Source organism: Pleurodeles waltl, chromosome 3_1 (genome assembly GCF_031143425.1).
Source record: "Pleurodeles waltl isolate 20211129_DDA chromosome 3_1, aPleWal1.hap1.20221129, whole genome shotgun sequence".
Lineage (NCBI taxonomy): Eukaryota > Metazoa > Chordata > Amphibia > Caudata > Salamandridae > Pleurodeles > Pleurodeles waltl.
The window spans coordinates 1,651,807,526-1,651,829,196 of NC_090440.1; the positions used below are offsets into that span (position 1 = coordinate 1,651,807,526).

Below are 21,671 nucleotides of genomic sequence, written 5' to 3' on the forward strand. Positions count from 1 at the left end.
AGTCTGCCTGTTCCTGAAAGCTGGGAAGCTAGTGATTTTAGCATTGCAAACCCTTTGTTGATGCCATTTTCAGGGAAAAAAATCACAAGCCTTCTTCTGCAGCCCCTTTTTCTCATTTTTTAAAAAAAACAAAATTTTCACTGTATTTTGGCTAATGTCTTGGTCTCCTTCAGGGGAACCCACAAAGTCTGGGTACCTCTAGAATCCCTAGGATGTTGGACAAAAAGGACGCAAATTTGGCATGGGTAGCTTATGTGGACAAAAAGTTATGAGGGCCTAAGCACGCCCTGCCCCATATAGCCAAAAAAAGGCTACCTGAGGGGGAAAAGGCCTGGCAGCGAAGGGGTTAAACACTGCAATACAACTTTACAGTAATGTATACATAGGAATGACCTGTAGTTGGGTGCAGTCAACACACCAGGAGCGATAGTGGGGCACAAATATCTGCAAGTAGAGATGCCAAAGGGTACAGTAAGTGGCCATAGAAGTGGGAAAATCAGCCTGCCAGTGACAATGTCAAACACAAAGCTGTCAATGTCAAGTGAAATTACAGTGTCTTACCTGTGTGTCATTGGAACTATTGTTGTATTATAGCACATCTGTTGTCCTCATCCTCATCCTCTGCCTCCTCATCTTCACTGTCAACAGTGTCCACTGCTGCCACACGCCCATTTCCAGCTTCATCCTCCTTCAGAAAAGGCACCTGGCGACGTAAGGCAAGGTTGTGCAACATACAGCATGCATGTCAGGGAGACCAGATCCTCGGGGCCTGCGCATGTTCCTAACATGTCCACCGCTAGACAGCTCCAAAGCTCCGATAGAAATACCACAGAGCCTGAGAGAGTCCAAGTGGAGGAAAAGGGGATTAGGTAGGGAACAGCTGCGAAGGAGACCTGTAGGAAGCAAGAGGTTAAACAACACAATATCAAGATATAATCACATTGGCTTTCAATAGACTATGGTTCTAAGAGTTCTTATACTGTAATCATGGATAACCTATGAAATGACTATAACTAGACCTCAAGAAATCTAGGTACCTGGAAAAATCAAGAATGGGTTAATGCAATGTTTCATGTGAGCTTTTCATGAAATACCACATACTGTCTAGAAAACAAGAACCTTCTTGAATAATGTTTCAGAATAAACATTGCATTTTACATGAGGACAAAGGCTATCTGAATATTCCCTGAAAACAACAGGAACTATACTAGGAACTTAATATGCACAAAGAATGTCGCGCTTTGAATTAAGCATTTTCAAAGAAATCCAAAAGCTCGGGATAAATGTGTGCACCTCAACAAACACGGCATACCAAAGTTTTCAATGTCATGAAATGATCGTGCACAGTGGCGATCTAAGAGCCAAGCGTTTTATGCCAGGCTTGAATCGGGCACACTGTTGCCGATTCAAACAAGAATATGTAAATGCCATGAAATGATCACGCACACTGTTGCCGATCTGAATGCCAAGGTTTACATGAGAGAAATTAATCGCGCACTCTGCCGATTCGAACAAGAATATGCAAATGCCATGAAATGATCGAGCACACTGTTGCCGAACTGAATGCCAAGGTTTACATGATAGAAATGAATCGCGCACTCTGCCGATTTGAGCAAGAATATGCAAATGCCATGAAATGATCGCGCACACTGTTGCTGATCTGAATGCCAAGGTTTACATGATAGAAATGAATCGCACACTCTGCCGATTCGAACAAGAATATGCAAATGCCATGAAATGATCGCGCACACTGTTGCCGATCTGAATGCCAAGGTTTACATGAGAGAAATGAATTGCGCACTCTGACGATTCGAACAAGAATATGCAAATGCCATGAAATGATCGCGCACACTATTGCCGATCTGAATGCCAAGGTTTACATGAGAGAAATGAGTCGCGCACACTGCTGATTCGAACAAGAATATGCAAATGCCATGAAATCACACTCACGCACACAGAAAGTTTCACAACTAGGCCCAAAACTCAAATGTCTTTGAGAACAGGGGTCAGGGGCCCAGCCCGACCTCCGCCTTACCGCCCTGCTCAAGGATCACCAATATAATGAGGGCAGGCCTGGAATATCAAGGTAGGCCTCCGGAACAGGAGCTCAGGAAGTTGCTGCTGCTTTGCACCGGGACCTCTGAATAGTGAGCCCATGGAGCTGGGCTGGCTCCCTTGTATAGAGTCAAGCCCAGCCCACAAACCACACCCAGTCATGCTGCAGGGAAAGCTTCTAGAAGGTCCTAGAAAGGGCCACGCTCTAACACACTCAGTAAGCCTGCAGCAATACCTTGCAAATGAACAGTTATTGCAAACCTCATTGATAGTGTTTTTCAAGGTTAAACTCTGCAATGCAAAAGGTTAACATACTGCATATAAACAGAATGCATGAATTATGCTCTTGCATAAAGACTGGGTTTTTGCATTTTTTTCGCCCGTAGAGCGCACACTGTCCTGATGTTGACAGTACTCCCCTCTCCCAAACGCGCTCTAGGGCCTGGTTTGTCTGGGTTAAGACGATGAAAATGTCTCACTAGTAGTGGAGCATGAATGTGAGAGGTGGAGACCCATGAGTTGCTTTCTGGACCGTAACCTTTCCAAGAGATCAGATACCACAGGTTATGACCTCTAAGTTTGGAATCCAACACCTGTCTAACTTTGTATTCCAATTCCCCCTGTACTAGAACTGGAGCTGGTTGGGAGCGTACCTTCTGGACTGCTTTTTTCAGGAGGGAAGTATGGAACACCCGATGAATGCGTAGTGATCGGGACAACTGCAGTTTATAGGTCACTGGATTCATTTGCTGGAGGACAGTGTAAGGACCTATGAATTTGGGATTAAACATGTGCTTTTTCTTGAAGTCAATATGGGGGTCATTCCGACCCCGGCGCCGGGGTCGGCGGGAGCACCGCCAACAGGCTGGCGGTGCCCCGCAGGGCATTCTGACCGCGGCGGTTTGGCCGCGGTCAGAACAGGAAAACCGGCGGTGTCCCGCCGGTTTTCCGCTGCCCTGGGAATCCCCCATGGCGGTGCAGCTTGCTGTGCCGCCATGGGGGATTCCGACCCCCTCACCGCCATCCTGTTCCTGGCGGTTCCGACCGCCAGGAACAGGATGGCGGTGAGGGGTGTCGTGGGGCCCCTGGGGGCCCCTGCAGTGCCCATGCCAATGGCATGGGCACTGCAGGGGCCCCTGTAAGAGGGCCCCACTTTGTATTTCAGTGTCTGCTTTGCAGACACTGAAATACGCGACGGGTGCCACTGCACCCGTCGCATATCCTCCACTCCGCCGGCTCCATTCGGAGCCGGCATCCTCATGGAGGGGTGTTTCCCACTGGGCTGTCGGGCGGCCTTTTGGCGGTCGCCCGCCAGCCCAGTGGGAAACCCAGAATACCCGCAGCGGTATTCTGGCGGTTCCCTCCAGGCGGGCGGCTCCCGCCGCCCGCCGGGGTCAGAATGACCCCCTATGTCTTGTAGAAAGCCACACTTTATCACCTGGTTGATACTGAGGTCCTTCACAATGTTTCTTGTAGTAGTGCTTTTTGTATTTTTGATTAGCTTTTTCTAGATGCTGTTGAATCAGTTTCTGGGTTTGATGGAGTTGTTGGATAGTTTCCGACACAGCTGGTGTAAGAGAACTTTCTTGAGGAATCATGATTGGCAAGGTATCAGAATGGTAGCCAAACAAGCCAAAAAAGGGTGTGACACCAGTGGAGGTGTGATACGAGTTAGTTCAGCTAACCAGAGCATTGATATCCAGGAATGAAGTGCTTTCTCAGCGTAAGCACGCAGGTATTGTTTCAATGTCTGATTCAGTCTCTCAGTTTGGCCATTTGTTTGAGGATGATGGCTAGTAGATAGTGTGGATGTGACCTGAAGCGTTTTGCACCACGTTTTCCAGAAGTTGGAGGCAAATTGTGATCCTCGATCGGAGAGAATCATTCTCAGCAGCCCGTGATAACGGACCACTCTATTCAGAAGGATGTTTGCCAGTTCACTGGAGGTGGGCAATTTCTTACAGGCAATGAAATGTCCATATTTCGTGAGACTATCTACCACCACAAGTATTACTGAGTGCTGTTGAACAACTGGTAGACCTGTAATGAAGTCTAACGGTATGTGTTCCCAAGGTCGAAGTGGAGTTGCGAGCAGATGCAACAAACCTTTCGGTTTTGAATTACTTGACTTGATGTGAGCACAGGCTTCGCAGTTAGTGCCCATTGTTTTGACGTCTTTTATCATAGTAGGCCACCAAAAGTAGCGTTGGATTAATTCAAGAGTTTTAGGAGTGCCTGGGTGACCTGCCATAGGTATAACATGCAACCAATGAAATACTAACTTGTGAAGCTTGGTAGTGGGCACGAACAAACGTGCGTCATAGAAAGATAGTCCTTGCTTGATTGATCTTTTGGGATCTGCTTGAGCCCATGTCTGCCATTTTTCAATGGTGAAGGAATTACGGATGTCTTCAAAGAAGTCTTCGGTCCTTATGATGCAGAGGACCTTGTCTAGAGCAAGGATAGCTCTGGAAGGCTGGATTGTGGGTCACCTGGTAGACTCTTGGCGGGACAAGGCATCTGCTTTGCGATTATCTTTACCAGGGCGAAAAGTTACCACAAAATCAAACTCGGCAAAAAACAGCATCCAACGTAATTGCAGAGGAGTCAAAAGTCTAGCTGAACTCATGAACTGGAGATTGCGATGATCGGTGTATACTGTGATTGTGTACTTGACACCTAACAAATGATGTCTCGACTCTTTAAAGGCAGCACAGATCGCCAGAAGCTCTTTCTCAGCAATGACATAGTTCCGTTCCGCTTCGTTCTGTTTTCGAGACATGTAAGCTACAGGATGAAGTTGACCAGTGTCTTTATTTCGTTGTGACAAGACTGCACCAACTGCCACATCTGAGGCATCTGTTTCAACTATGAATGGACGATCCACATCAGGGTGAGTCAAGACTGGGGCAGTGGAAAAAGCTTCTTTTAAAGTTGAAAAGGCTCTGTCAGCTTCTGAAGACCACACAAATGTTTCTTTCTTTCTCAATAACTTGGTGATTGGCGCCACTGTCTGAGAGAAAAGGTTTATAAACCTGCGATAAAAGTTTGCAAAACCCAGGAAGCACTGTACATCTCAAACAGTCTTTGGAATGGGCCAATCGGATACTGCTTGTACTTTTTTTTCTGCCATGACCATAACTTGAGGGGTAAGGATAACCCCTAAAATCTCAACTGTGGTAACATGAAATTCACACTTGGTTAGTTTGCAATATAGATGATGCTTTCTATGAGCTGTGAGAATCTTCTTGACATGTTGTATATGTTCGGCTTCATTGTCAGAGTAGATCAAAATATCATCAATATAGACTATTGCAAATGTGTCTAGATACTCTCTAAGGACGTCATTCAGGAAAAATTGAAATGCTGCTGGAGCATTGCACAGTCCAAAGGGCATGATGGTGTATTCAAAGAGACCATATCTTGTCTTGAACACAGTTTTCCATTCGTCACCTTCTCTCATTCCGACTAAATGGTAAGCACCTCGTAAATCGAGCTTAGCGTAGATTTTGGCTTTTTTTACTTGATCCAACAAGACAGGAATCAGAGGCAAGGGGAATTTGTTCTTGACTGTGATCTTGTTCAAACCCCTATAGTCAATACAGGTTAGAAGATCCCCATTAGCCTTGGGGACAAAAAACAAAGGAGAGCCTGCAGGAGACTTGGAAGGGTGGATGAAGCCATTCTCTAAAAATTGATCTAGGTACTTTCGTAAGTGTTGATTTTCATGTTCTGACAATGCGTACACACGACAGCTAGGGAGTATCGCACCAGGAGTTAGATCCTTTTGGCAGTCATAAGGTCTATGAGGAGGCAATGTTTCTGCTTCTCTTTCATCAAACACATCTTCATAGGATGAATACTGCCTGGGCAACTTTACTTCTTTCTCTGCTGCAGTGGCTATGTGAGAATTGCAATGTTTGGCGACTCGAGACGTCTGGAGACATTTCTCATTACATAAGGCGGAAGAGAACACAACTTTCCGTTCTGCCCAGTTAATCTCAGGATTGTGATGAGTTAACCATGGTGAGCCAAGGATAATTCCATACTGAGGAGCATGGATAACATCAAGGATGAGCTTCTCTTCAGGTTTGGTTCTTCGATCTCCCCCATCACAGATCACCTACAAGGGGACAGTCTGAAGAGTTACTGGTCCTCCAGTCAAGAGTTTTCCGTCTACTGTTTGTATTATCTCTGGAGTCTTCTTCTTGGTGCATGGGATCCCCCATGCGTGAACCAATTGGGCATTAACAAAGTTCCCGGTAGCCCCAGAATCTACGAGGGTGTTCTTGAAATAGTTATTTTTATGCCCAGCTTGAGATGCCTAGACTGTGAAGGGTCCACGGTGACACCCAAGAGCAACCCTTCTTTACATCTTGGGTGATCTAGTTTTCCGGCTTGACTTGTACATTAACTGCAATTTTCTGGACAGGACCTCGTTTGCTCTTTGGTTTGATTGGACAATCTTTGGTGAAGTGACCCTTGCATCCGCAATAAAGACATTGTCCGTTCTTTCTACGTAGGTCCTATTCGTCTTTAGTCAAAGGTCTCCTGATAGTTCCGATTTCCATGGGTTCTGGGGTTCTCTCTTTCTGAGTTCTTGATTCTCTATGATCGTGAACACACCAGGAATATTTCTCAGTCTTTTTGCCTGTTCCCCTTCTTTCTGCAAGACGATGATCTAATCTCAAAACAAGGTTTATTAGATCTTGACAATCTGTAGACTGAGGATCTATCTGGGCAAGAATGTCCTTTAACTCATCCTTGAGTCCTTTGTAGAACAAGGCCACTTGTTTTTCTTCAGGCCAGGATGTCTCTGCTACCAGCCGATTAAAACTAGCTAAGTAGGAAACTAGATCTTGGTTACCTTGTCGCAAGTCTAATAGTTCACGATCTGCCGACAATGTCACTGTTCTTCGATCAAACACTCATTCAAACTCACAGACAAAGGGGGTTATTCTAACTTTGGAGGAGGTGTTAATCCGTCCCAAAAGTGACGGAAAAGTGACGGATTTACCACCAGCCGTATTACGAGTCCATTATATCCTATGGAACTCGTAATACGGCTGGTGGTATATCCGTCACTTTACCGTCACTTTTGGGACAGATTAACACTCCTCCAAAGTTAGAATAACCCCCAAAATGTCTCCAATTGTAAAGCAGGGGACTGTCTTTACGCACAAGAGGGATAGCCCAGGTGGCTGCGTCCCCAGTCAAGTAAGATAACAAGAAGGCCACCCTGGATTGGGCATCAGGGAAAGTGTTTGGTCGACAGATAAAATGTAATTCCACTTGAACCAAGAAAGATTGCACTTTCAGGGGATCGCCTGAAAACCATTCTGAAGGAGCCAGGGGGATAGCTGAGGAAACGTTGAGGGAAATGTTCGTAGGAGGATTACCTCATGAAGCTTGAGAAGGAGGACCAGGCCAAGACACACCCAAAGGACTTTGTTCCTTCTTTTCTACCCTTTCCTGCAACTGACTCACTCTCTCAGCTAAGCTGGCTGCTGTATCCTTAGATGACACTACGTCTGCTTGGAGCTGCGTGATAACTTTGACTAGCTCATCCAATGTGGCCATGCTGAGAACACACGCAAACCAGGAGGATATTAAATTTGTGGGCTCACTATTCTGTCAGGGAGACCAGATCCTCAGGGCCTGCGCACGTTCCCAACTTGTCCACCACTAGACAGCTCCAAAGCTCTGATAGAAATACCACAGAGCCTGAGAGAGTCCAAGTGGGGGAAAAGGGGATTAGGTAGGGAACAGCTGGGAAGGAGACCTGTAGGAAGCAAGAAGTTAAACAACACAATATCAAGATATAATCACATTGACTTTCAATAGACAATGGTTCTAAGAGTTCTTATACTGTAATCATGGATAACCTAAGAAATGACTATAACTAGACCTCAAGAAATCTAGGTACCTGGAAAAATCAAGAATGGGTTAATACAATGTTTCATATGAGCTTTCATGAAATACCACATACTGTCTAGAAAACAAGAACTTGCTTGAATAATGTTTCAGAATAAACATTGCATTTTTACATGAGGACAAAGGCTATCTGAACATTCCCTGCCAACAACAGAAACTGTACTAGGAACTTAATATGCACAAAGAATGTCGCACTTTGAATTCAGCATTTTCAAAGAAATCCAAAAGCTCAGGATAAATTTGTGCACCTCAACAAACACGGCACACCAAAGTTTTCAATGTCATGAAATGATCGCGCACAATGCTGATCTAAGAGCCAAGCGTTTTATGCCAGGTTTGAATCGCGCACACTGTTGCCGATTCAAACAAGAATATGCAAATGCCATGAAATGCTTGCGCACACTGTTGCCGATCTGAATGCCAAGGCTTACATGAGAGAAATGAATTGCGCACTCTGCCGATTCGAACAAGAATATGCAAATGCCATGAAATAATCGCGCACACTGTTGCCAATCTGAATGCCAAGGTTTACATGATAGGAATGAATCGCGCACTCTGCTGATTCGAACAAGAATATGCAAATGCCATAAAATGTTCGCACACACTGTTGCCGATCTGAATGCCAAGGCTTACATGATAGAAATGAATTGCACACTCTGCCGATTCGAACAAGAATATGCAAATGCCATGAAATGATCGCGCACACTGTTGCGGATCTGAATGCCAAGGTTTACATGATAAAAATGAATCACGCACTCTGCCGATTCGAACAAGAATATACAAATGCCATGAAATGATCGTGCACACTGTTGCCGATCTGAATGCCAAGATTTACATGATAGAAATGAATTGCACACTCTGCCGTTTCGAACAAGAATATGCAAATGCCATGAAATGATCGCGCACACTGTTGCCAATCTGAATACCAAGGTTTACATGCTAGGAATGAATCATGCACACTGCCAATTCGAACAAGAATATGCAAATGCCATGAAATCACACTCACGCACACAGAAAGTTTCACAACTAGGCCCAAAACTCGAATGTCTTTGAGAACGGGGGTTGGTGGGCCTGCCCAACCTCCCCCTTACCGCCCTGCTCAAGGATCACCAATATAATGAGGGCATGCTTGGAATATCAAGGTAGGCATCCGGAACAGGAGCTCAAGGAGTTGCTGCTGCTCTGCACCGGGACCTCTGGATAGTGAGCCCGTGGAGCTGGGCTGGCTCCCTTTTATAGAGTCAAGCCCAGCCCACAAACCACACCCAGTCATGCTGCAGGGAAAGCTTCTAGAAGGTCATAGAAAGGGGCCACATCCTAACACACTCAGTAAGCCTGCAGCAATACCTTGCAAATGAACAGTTATTGCAAACATCATTAATAGTGTTTTTCAAGGTTAAACTCTGCAATGCAAAAGGTTAACATACTGCATATAAACACAATGCATGAATTATGCTCTTGCATAAAGACTGTGTTTTTGCATTTTTGTCGCCAGTAGAGCGCGCACTGTCCTGATGTTGACAATGCCATGATGATTTCGCACACCTTCTTGGGTGAGTAGTACAGGGATCCACCTGTTAGATGGAGGAAACAAAACCTGGGCTTCAGGAGGCCGAATGTCCTTTCAATTATTCTTCTTGTTCGCCCATGTGCCTCATTGTAACGTTCCTCTGCCCTTGTCCTGGGATTCCTCACAGGGTCAGTAGGCATGAGAGGTTGGGGTAAACAGAGCCACCTGCAAATATTGAGGGACAACTGTTAGACACACACTAACCCCCTAAGGCCCACCCATACCCTTACACCAACACCTACTGGGTGGGAACCAGGGCTCACCTATTAGCTACACCCGGTGTAAAGAAATGGCTCCCTGTTGCAGTTACCCCCCACTTTTTGCCTGATACTGATGCTGACTTGACTGAGAAGTGTGCTGGGACTCTGCTAACCAGGCCCCAGCACCAGTGTTCTTTCACCTAAAATGTTCGATTGTTTCCACAATTGGCACAACCCTGGCACCTAGGTAAGTCCCTTGTAACTGGTACCCCTGGTACCAAGGGCCCTGATGCCAGGGAAGGTCTCTAAGGGCTGCAGCATGTCTTATGCCACCCTAGGGACCCCTCACTCAGCACAGACACACTGCTTACCAGCTTGTGTGTGCTGGTGGGGAGAAAATGACTAAGTCGACATGGCACTCCCCTCAGGGTGCCATGCCAACCTCACACTGCCTATGGCATAGGTAAGTCACCCCTCTAACAGGCCTTACAGCCCTAAGGCAGGGTGCACTATACCACAGCTGAGGGCATAGGTGCATGAGCACTATGCCCCTACAGTGTCTAAGCAAAACCTTAGACATTGTAAGTGCAGGGTAGCCATAAGAGTATATGGGCTGGGAGTCTGTCAAAAACGAACTCCACAGCTCCATAATGGCTACACTGAATACTGGGAAGTTTAGTATCAAACTTCTCAGAATAATAAACCCACACTGATGCCAGTGTTGGATTTATTAAAAAATGCACACAGAGGGCCTCTTAGAGATGCCCCCTGTATTTTACCCAATTGTTCAGTGCAGGACTGACTGGTCTCTGCCAGCCTGCTGCTGAGAGACGAGTTTCTGACCCCATGCGGTGAGAGCCTTGGTGCTCTCTGAGGACAGAAACAAAGCCTGCTCTGGGTGGAGGTGCTTCACACCTCCCCCCTGCAGGAACTGTAACACCTAGCAGTGAGCTTCAAAGGCTCAAGCTTCGTGTTACAATGCCCCAGGGCACTCCAGCTAGTGGAGATGCCCGCCCCCTGGACCCAGCCCCCACTTTTGGCGGCAAGTCCAGGAGAGATAATGAGAAAAACAAGGAGGAGTCACTGGCCAGTCAGGACAGCCCCTAAGGTGTCCTGAGCTGAGGTGACTCTGACTTTTAGAAATCCTCCATCTTGCAGATGGAGGATTCCCCCAATAGGATTAGGGATGTGCCCCCCTCCCCTCAGGGAGGAGGCACAAAGAGGGTGTACCCACCCTCAGGGCTAGTAGCCATTGGCTACTAACCCCCCAGACCTAAACACACCCCTAAATCGAGTATTTAGGGGCTCCCAAGAACCAAGGAACTCAGATTCCTGCAACCTAAGAAGAAGAGGACTGCTGAGCTGAAAAACCCTGCAGAGAAGACGGAGACACCAACTGCCTTGGCCCCAGCTCTACCGGCCTGTCTCCCCCTTTGGAAGAAAACTGCTCCAGCGACGCTTTCCCCAGGAGCAGCGACCTCTGAATCCTCAGAGGACTGCCCTGCTCTAAAAGGACCAAGAAACTCCAGAGAACAGCGGCCTTGTTCAACCAAGACTGCAACTTTGTTTCCAAAGGAGCAACTTAATGGCAACAGCGTTTCCCGCCAGAAGCGTGAGACTTGCAACCCTGCACCCGGCGACCCCGACTCGACTGGTGGAGAAACAACACTTCAGGGAGGACCCTCCGGTGACTCCGAGACTGTGAGTAACCAAAGTTGTCCCCCCTGAGCCCCCACAGCGACGCCTGCAGAGGGAATCCCGAGGCTCCCCTGATCGCGACTGCCTGACTCCCAGATCCCGATGCCTGGAAAAGACCCTGCACCCGCAGCCCCCAGGACCTGAAAGATCGGAACTCCAGTGCAGGAGTGACCCCCAGGAGGCCCTCTCCCTTGCCCAGGTGGTGGCTACCCCGAGGAGCCCCCCCCTTGCCTGCCTGCATCGCTGAAGAGACCCCTTGGTCTCCCATTGATTCCTATTACAAACCCGACGTGTGTTTGCACACTGCACCCGGCCGCCCCCGTGCTGCTGAGGGTGTACTTTCTGTGCTAACTTGTGTCCCCCCCGGTGCCCTACAAAACCCCCCTGGTCTGCCCTCCGAAGACGCGGGTACTTACCTGCTGGCAAACTGGAACCGGGGCACCCCCTTCTCCATTGAAGCCTATGTGTTTTGGGCACCACTTTGACCTCTGCACCTGACCGGCCCTGAGCTGCTGGTGTGGTAACTTTGGGGTTGCTCTGAACCCCCAACGGTGGGCTACCTTGGACCCAAACGTGAACCCCGTAGGTGGTTTACTTACCTGCAAGAACTAACAATAACTTACCTCCCCTAGGAACTGTGAAAATTGCACTGTCTAGTTTTAAAATAGCTATATGTGTTTTATTTGAAAATTATATATGCTATTGTGATTATTCAAAGTTCCTAAAGTACTTACCTGCAATACCTTTCATGCAAAGTATTACATGTAGAATTTGAACCTGTGGTTCTTAAAATAAACTAAGATAAGATATTTTTCTATACAAAAACCTATTGGCCTGGAATTGTCTCTGAGTGTGTGTTCCTCATTTATTGCCTGTGTATATGTACAACAAATGCTTAACACTACTCCTTTGATAAGCCTACTGCTCGACCACACTACCACAAAATAAAGCATTAGTATTATCTCTTTTTGCCACTATCTTACCTCTAAGGGGAACCCTTGGACTCTGTGCATGCGCTTCCTTACTTTGAAATAGCACATACAGAGCCAACTTCCTACACCCGGTGCCTCTGGAGTTAAGCCATCACATATGGTATGCTGCTATGCCTCAGGATAAAGGAATCATGCACAGACCCAGGATACTTTGCATTGACATGGGAGATGTACTGGTCCACCAGGCACACTATATGCACATTCATAGAGTGAAAGCTCTTTCGATTTCTGAACACCTGTTCATTTCTCCGGGGGGAGGGACAAATGCTATATGTGTACCATCTATTGCTCCAATTGTGTTGGGGACATATCCCATTGCATAGAATTCAGCTTTCACTGTGGCCAAATCCTCCACCTGGGGGAAAACGATGTAGCTGTGCATGTGTTTCATCAGGGCAGACAACACTTTGGTCAGCACTATTGAGAACATTGGCTGAGACATTCCTGCTGCCAAGCCCACTGTCACTTGGAAGGAGACAGTCACCAGGAAATGGAGCACTGATAGCACTTGCACTATAGGGGGGATCCCGGTGGGGTGACGGATAGCAGATATCAGGTCAGGCTCCAATTGTGCACACTGCTGTGTGATTGTGGCCCTGTCCAGTCTATAGGTGAGGATATTGTGTCTGTCCTCCATTGTTGTCAAGTACACGGGGGATGCCTCCATCTCCTATTCATCCGCAGCGGTTTCAATCTAGGGGGCAAACGGTGAGCAGCTGGTCAGTATTCAATATTTCCAAACACTACACTGCATTGCATGATGTGACTGTAACAGTATATTGTTGTATATGCCCAAATGGTGCCTATATGTACTGTGACACAGTTCGGTGCCATGGCCTGCCCCCCCAAAAAATTGGCATCCGCCTGTCCTGTATGGAGGGACATGTGGAAATGAGGTAATTCCGCTGACGTTGTGTGCCGTTGCAATAGGCGTTCGAGAACCGCAGTGCAACTCCTCATTGGATGCCATTGGGCTCTATGGGTTACAGTGGCCAAAGGTGATGTATGCCGGCGGTAACGGTACGCATCGCTGCAGACGTGACTGCCATTTTCTATTTGTTCATTCACTTGTTATCTGACCTTCAACAGGAGAGGACCTACACTGTAAGTGCTGCTGTGACCTGTGTCTGGAACCGACCATGGCTTGTGTGACTGGGGAAAGGGCCCCTGCCTTCACCGCTGCGGAGTTGGAGGGACTGGTGGATGCGGTCCTACCCCAGTACCGAATGCTGTATGTGCCTCCAGACCAACAGGTGAGTACACCGTGAGCACGATGCATGAGGCATGAATGCATGAACTGCTGTGTGTGAGGGCTTCGTGTAGGAGGGGGTTGGTGGAAGGGCCCTGGTCAGCATGCTGCATGTATGGTGGGCAATGTCTGTGCGTAAGGGGATGTGAGGGATATGGTGGGCCATGAGTGTAACAGGCAGGATAGTCTGACTGATTCCTTTTCCTATGTGTATTTCTCTGCAGGTCAGCGCCCATCAAAATAAGGGTATATGGTGTGCCTTCGCCAAGGACGTGCGGACCCTGGGGGTCTACGCCAGGCGGAGCACCCACTGTCGCAAACAGTGGGAGGACCTGAGACGCTGGGCACGAAAGGTGGCGAAGGCCCAGCTGGGGATGGCCTGGGGGCATCAGAGCAGCCACAAGGGGGTAAGTACAGTGCCCCAATATACTACATGCGCGTGGTGAGGTGGCATCCGGGTGGGGGGTGTGGGTATGTGGGTACCCCTAGGCCTGGCCAGACATTGCAGGGTAGGGCCCATGTTGGGCAGGGTCTGATGTACACCTCCTCCAACCAAGCTAGTAGGCATCCACTACTGGGCAGGTGTCTGTGGGTCTCAGATATGCTGCAGTTGGCATTATAGATCCCTGTCCATGGGCTGGTGACTAACATTGTGACTGTTAGTGTATTGCCTAGTGTGTAGGGCTGTCCCCTGTGTGTGTGTCGTGTACACTAACAGTGGTGTTGTTGCCGTCATTGACCAAGGGTATCCTTTGTCTCTCCCCCCCTTTTTGTTTTGTCACCCTGTCCTTATGTGCATTAGCATCATCTGCCGGAGGAGCAGTGGCACCGGTGATGGGGAGAGCTGCATCCCACAGGGCCCAGGAGGCCGAATCCACCGACGGTGAGGGCACCAGTGGGTGAGGGGAGCACCAATGCGGAGACTGGAGGGGACAGCTCGGACAGTGATACCTCCTCCGATGGAAGCTCCCTGGAGGTGGCGGACACCTCTGTGCCCACCCCAACTACAGGTCCAGCCACCACCCCCGTACCAGCACCGCCCTCCCAGCAGCCCCTCAGCATGTTTCCCGTGTCCACTCACACAGGAGGGTGGGCATCTCCTTCTCCCCAGGCACTTCAGGCCCTGCCCCAGTTAGCCCTGAGTGAGGAGGCTATTGACCTCCTGCGATCCATCTCTGTTGGGCAGTCAACCATTGTGAATGCCATCTAGGGGCTGGCAGCCCATTTGCAACAAACAAATGCATTCCTGGAGGGCATTCTCTCTGACATGGCGGTCCAACAGACATCAATCCAGGCTCTGGCCTCCTCCCTGATGGTAGCAATTGTCCCTGTTTCTAGCCTCCCACTCCAACTTTCTCTGCCCAATCCCATTCCCCTCAACCCCAACCTATCACAGGCACACAGGCAGACCAGGATGCACCCAGGACAACACACAGGAGTGGCATAGGCAAACACAAGCACCACACATCATCCCACAGGCACTCATACAAACACCATCCAGATACAGACATCCCAACATCCACTGCCTCCACTGTGTCCCCCCCTCCTTGTCATCCACCTCCCTCCCAGTAGCATCTACACTCACAACTGCATGCACTACATTCTCATCCACCACCACCATCACGCCTATCACTACACGGCCCTCATTGGCAGTCACCAACCCCACATCCATGCACACGTCCACTGTGTCCTCTCCCACTGTGTCTGTCCCCCGTCCTCCCAAAGTACAGAAACGCAAGCACTCACCACAACAGCATCCAGCCCATGCACCTCCACCCAAACACAGCAGACAGACACCTCCTACAACCACTTCTTCTTCCTCCACTCCCAAACCTTCACCCTCTTCCGGCCCCAATGTCCCTAAGAAGCTGTTCCTCTCCACCCTTGACCTCTTCCCTACCACTCCCCCCCATCCTTCATATCAGGCCAGGGTGGTCAGAACCCAGGCGAGCACCTCAGCCACCCAGTCCACGGCCACAGTAGTGTTGACAGCTACTGCAAGTGGAAGAGGATCCCGGGTGCCAGGCAGCAACGCTGACAGGGTACCTGCACCAGCTGCGACAGGAAAAGGCAAGGAGGCACCACCAGCAGTGTCTAGGAAGGGCAAGGAGGCACCACCAGCTGCAGAAGGTAAGGGCAAGGGGCAATCCCCGGCTGCTGACAGGAAGGGCAAGGGGCTTGCACCAGCAGGCAGGAAGGACAGGAGGCCTGGTGCTAGGACTCATTCGGAGCCCCCACCACCAACCATGGTGGTTCAGCTGTCTGAGGCTGCAGGGGAAGGGCTGGAGCCTCCCCCCGCAACTGCCAGCACCGCCACCAGCACTGCCACTAGCACCGCCACCAGCACCACTGCCAGCAGCAGAAGCCCCAGTGGGCAGCCGTCAGAGGCCGCAGGGTACGGGCTGGAGCCTCACCCCACCACTGCCAGCACCGCCACCTGCACCACTGCCAGCAGCCCCAGTGGGCAGCCATCCGAGGCTGCAGTGGATGGGCTGGAGCCTACCCCCACCACTGCCAGCATCGCCACCAGCACCACTGCCAGCAGCAGCAGCCCCAGTGGGCAGCCGTCCGAGGCTGCAGGGGATGGGCTGAAGCCTCCCCCCACCACTGCCAGTGCTGCCACCAGCACCACTGCCAGCAGCAGCCCCCTGGGCAGCCGTCCGAGGCTGCAGGGATGGGCTGGAGCCTCCCCCCACCACTGCCAGCACCGCCACCAGCAACATTGCCAGCACCGCCACGAGCACCACTGCCAGCCTGACACCAGCACCGCCACTGCCACCACTGAGCAGCCATCATCACCAGCGGACAGTGTGTAGTATTGCGGCCTGGCCCCTGCAAATCGTGTGGGTCTGACACCCAGGTGAGTGACTGTGACCTTGCACTCTCCAAGACCTGCATCACAGGGCACAATGCCCCCTCCACAACCAATGGAGAAGCCATCTACTCACCCCATCCTTCCCAGGATGCAGCACACTGGGCACAATGCCCCCTCCAGAACCAGTGGAGAATCCATCCACTCACCCCATTCTTCCCAGGATGAAGCAAACTGGGCACAATGCCCCCTCCAGAACCAGTGAAAGAAGCCATCCACTCACCCCATCCTTCCCAGGTTGAAGCACACTGGGTATAATGCCCCCTCTAGAACCAGTAGAGAAGCCATCCACAAACCCCATCCTTCCCAGAAAGAAGCACACTGGGCACAATGCCCCCTCCAGAACCAGTGGAGAAGCCATCCACTAGAGAGACTGTGGCCTTGCAGTCCCCAGGACCAAGCAGTGGGCAAACCACCCATTAGAGAGACTGTGGCATTACACTCCCCAGGACCAAGCAGTGGGCAAACCCCCCACTTGAGAGACTGTGGCCTTGCACTCCCCAGGACCAAGCAGTGGGCAAACCACCCACTTGAGGGACTGTGGCCTTGCACTCCCCAGGACCAAGCAGTGGGCAATCCACCCACTTAAGAGACTGTGGCTTTGCACTCCCCAGGACCAAGCAGGGGGCATGTAGCCCCATCCAGGACCAGTGGGTTGTACCATCTTCCGGCTGATGTGCCCCCCCATTCCCCATCCCCCTGAGGTGCCTGTGTATTTTCGATCTGATGCCCCTGCAGTGTTCTCTCCGTGCTGTTGCAGGAGTGAGGTGGGGCCTTGGCCTGTGTGATGTGGCCCTGTGGCCCACGGACATTGAGGACTGTGTAGTGTCCCTACATATGTAAATATGTATATACGTTTGGATTTTGATGCACTTATTCATGTTATTTTATCGTATTACACTCACTTTCTTCCAATCATTTTTTACTTGCATTATTCCTGAGGGGTATGGAGTGGATATGTAATGTTTGTGCATCTGATTGTGTGTATGGTGCTGGGGGTGGGGGTGTTGCGTGTTGCGTGTGTGTGTCACTCTCTTTTTCCTCCTCTCTCCCTTGTGTGCTAGGCGGAGGTACTCACTGTGGTCGTCTTCGCCGGCGTTGCTGCTCATAATGCAGGAAAAGACAGACGAGCATCCGAAATATGTGCAACTCGGGCTCCATGGCGTCATGGTTGTTCCCTGAGTCTCCAGAGGTGAGTCCTTTGACTTCTGTGTTCTGTTTCTGCCGTGCTTTTGATGTCGTTGGTACCGCCCTGGAAAAGGTGGCAGATAGGTCTGTCGTAATACAGTGGGCAGTACATTATCTTCCACCGGGCTGTTGGCGGTTACCGCCGTGGTGCTTGTTGATAGCGTCGTGGCGGTCGGGGTGTTAAAGTGGCTGTCTGTCTGGTCATAATTCGATTTTTGTTACTGCCGGCCTGTTGGTAGTGTTACCGCAGCTTTATCACAGACCGCCAGGGTTGTAATGAGGGCCTAAGTACCTTATATTGACCGATCATATCACTGTTGTGAGCTATGGACTTTTATAGTATACTTATCGCCTACCGAAACAGAGGTACAAGTGTATTATCTTGATAGTGGATATATAAATAAAAAAAAATTGATTAATACATGATTCCAGGAAACCATTGTTTACGACTTTATTACAAATTTACCCAGGTTCACTAGGACTAGTGGACTGCCCTTTATCTGATGTACATGGAGGCTCCAGCTGAGAATTTTCTTACTCTGGGAGGACCAGCCTTGATAATAAATGGGGTGGAGTGCAGTTTAGCTCTCTGAAATGGGATTTTAATTGTAAATTGTATTTATGAAGTGTATACTACTCCTGACAAGGAGCTGAAACGCCATGTGGCTGGTGGCACACTAGTCCCGAACCCAATATTAGGTTAATAGTAGAATGATAATCAGTGTTTATTTTATCTATTTTTGTTCCATGTGCACTACATGTGTTAGGTTTGTGCTCTTGTTTACTTGAGGATTTAATAGAGTTTAAAGTAAGGATAGAATGAAGGGAAGAGATTTGAAAGGGGAAGTATCAAGTTGTTTTTGTGTCTGCCTTTTAGTGGGGTGGAATGGCTAAAAAAGGAGGGTGAAGTTCAAGACAGATGTTTGGGAGTTCATAGTAATCAGAAAGGTTTGGGATGAGTCAGAGATGAGTGATGGGACAAAGGGTGAAGGGAGCATTTTTTTTTTTTATAACAAACTGAAATTAACTTATACATACATATATACAAATGACAATTGGTAAAAGGTTTAGTGGCTGGAGTAAATCCTCTCTATAAAAATATCCATATGTACATAGAAGCACCAATATTTACCTTCTGATGTGTACATTTATTTTGTGGTGAAATAAGCAATTTAAAAAAAATAACTGTGATTACCTTAGACATACATATACACAGATGGCATTTCTTAAAGTGTTAATAGTGAGTATAAACCCCTTTATATAAGCACCTATGTACATAGGAGCAGCAGTTATGACATGGTCTAATATACATGTATCATGTGGTGTAATATCCATTTTCCCTTATGTAAATGCATCTGCTTATAATAGGAAGCATAGTTCAAAATACAATGACACGTATAACGACAACCTTATCGCCATACCATGAGAAGCATAGTTTGTTCTCTATGAATATACTTTTGCAGTCCACTGTTGTCTTGTGCTCCCTTACATAAAATTCTCCTCATTAAAGGGTAAGCAGATTATTTTCTTCATGGTCAGTAACTCTGTATGGAAACGGATTACAAAACAAAAATCCTTCTGCGTTCTGTTGGGGCCTAATGTCTGTCAGGTTGGAGTGAGTGGCTGAGTGGACAGGGAGTCTCATTAACTTGAACCCATTAGTAAACTCACCTAGAATTAGAACAGCAAAGACTTGGTCAAAAACTCAACAGTAAGGGCGTGAAGTGGCGTGACTGCCCAAGATGGCAGCCGTGTGTTATCACTGCTCCTACAGCCTGCATAATCCTTCATTATCCTCTCTTTACTGGAAGGGACAGTGGCTTGGAGGTGCCACAGGCATTCAGGGGAGATGACTGGATGACATCCGGGTGCCCGACACCCAGGGAGATAAGTTTCCCACTGCCTGGAGACACCGAAGATACCACGCTATCACGGCAGGGCCGGCAACGCTGAACCGAGAGGATCATTCATAGCCAAGAGGGCTACCATGGGCAAGGAAGGCAGCCTGCACTGGATGAACTGTGCCCCCCACCCCTTGAGGGCACAAAGACATGAGGAAACGACCCAAAGAGTCTAATCGAGAGAAGAGCTGGTACAGGCACAATGGGAACTACTCTCTGTCTCCTGAGGCCTAGCAGCGTGGGGCCAATGCCTGGGTCTCCCTATCCCCTTTTCCAGGGACAAGGGCAGATAATTGGGCCATCCAGACAGAGGTGAGAGTGCCACAGGGGGAAACAAGCCAAGGAGGCCCCCCCAAGGTGGGTACACAAACCCAGAGGGCCTGGGGCCAGTTGGTGGCTCAGAAGGGTTGATCAGTAGAAGGGGTCAAGAGCAGAGTGGACCTCTCCCCCTGCGACTCAGTCAGGGGATTTTACATAGGACCAGTGACACAGGGGCCCTGCGGCACCACATACAGGGCCCCCCCATCTGGAGATGGCTGACAAACTGCTTGTCCCATCCCAAAAGGAGACTGCAGGGTCTGGTGGGTCCTTCAAGTGATGAGGTGATCTGGAAGACACCATATTGTGCCCTGCCATCCCCGTGACAAGCATGGCTGAAGATAAAACATCCATTGCGACTAAACAGGGTATGCTTGTCAAATTTACACAGTCTGGGGGTGCAGTGCTGTCCCAAGGTCCAGGAGCAATGGGAGGAGGTGAGACTGGGAACGGTGCAGCCCTTTCAGATACTGCTGTCATCCTATCTGCCACAAATCAATGCTGGAATAACCAGATCTATAGTATCCTGCTAAACAAATTAAGGGATTGGATGAACCTTAGGTTGAGTGAAAGAGTTTCCCATCATTTGGCAGCAAGAAAGGAGAAAGAACTCCTCTATCCTGTATCTTTCGATCCATGGAATAACTAGCAGATTGGCAACAGTTGATCTTAAATTGTATTTGGGCTGATAAGGGATAAGGAGTACATTCGCAGTTTAGAAATAGAGGGTCAATGAAATGCACAGAAAGTCATGCACTTAAATTTAAGAAGCAAGAATTTCCGAATTGGAATCAAGCCACTGTTTGATGGGAAGAAATTGCACATGCTGCAATGTAATGAACAACCTAAATGCAACTGATGAGAAATTTTGAAAGTCCTAAATAAAGAGAATTGCAATGGTCTAGGTGTGAGATAAACAGGGCTGCCAAAGAGGAACACTTAGGGCCTGATTCTAACTTTGGAGGACGGTGTTAAACCGTCCCAAAAGTGGCGGATATACCACCTACCGTATTACGAGTTCCATAGGATATAATGGACTCGTAATACGGTAGGTGGTATATCCGCCACTTTTGGGACGGTTTAACACCGTCCTCCAAAGTTAGAATCAGGCCCTTATTTTTTCCCAACAAAGCCTTCAATAATTTGCTTTCATCCATTTAGCAACAGCTGAAATACAAGATTGACATCAATCCTGAGTAAAGAAGATGCAGTCCTGAGAATTAGACCACAATTTGGGACATGCAAGCATAGGATATTGGCATGAACCCAAAAGATTGAGCCAAAATGGTGCAAGGGGAGACGGAGACGTTAAACAAGGTAGGGCTCAATCAAAAGCCCTGAGGAACTCCACAGATCACCAACTTCTGTGAATTGTGCTTTGCAACATAACTGATTCTGTGTGATTCAACTTTAATGATTTAAGCTAATCAAGAGATGTTCTGCAGATTCAATTTTCATACAGTCAGTGAATCCGAATGGATTATGAGACTGTATCAAATGCGGCAGCGATATCAAGTTAGATCTGAGCAGCAAAACCTTCTTTATCTAAAACGAAGTGCAGATCATCTACCACAGCAAGTATTGCAGATTCCATACCTTAGAAAACTTAAACTTGAATGAGAGGTGTCCAGTACAGAGAATCTTTCAAAAAACAAAAACAGATAAGAATTAACCTCTTTCTTCAAGATCTGACA

At 48.5% G+C, this 21,671-nt stretch overlaps 1 protein-coding gene across 1 annotated transcript in view; it reads right to left on the reverse strand.

The window, feature by feature from the left end:
• LOC138283610 (dynein axonemal heavy chain 11-like) overlaps positions 1-21,671 on the reverse strand; it is a 2,790,563-nt gene that overhangs the window by 2,420,359 nt on the left and 348,533 nt on the right. The gene's annotated exons all lie outside the window — the stretch shown is intronic.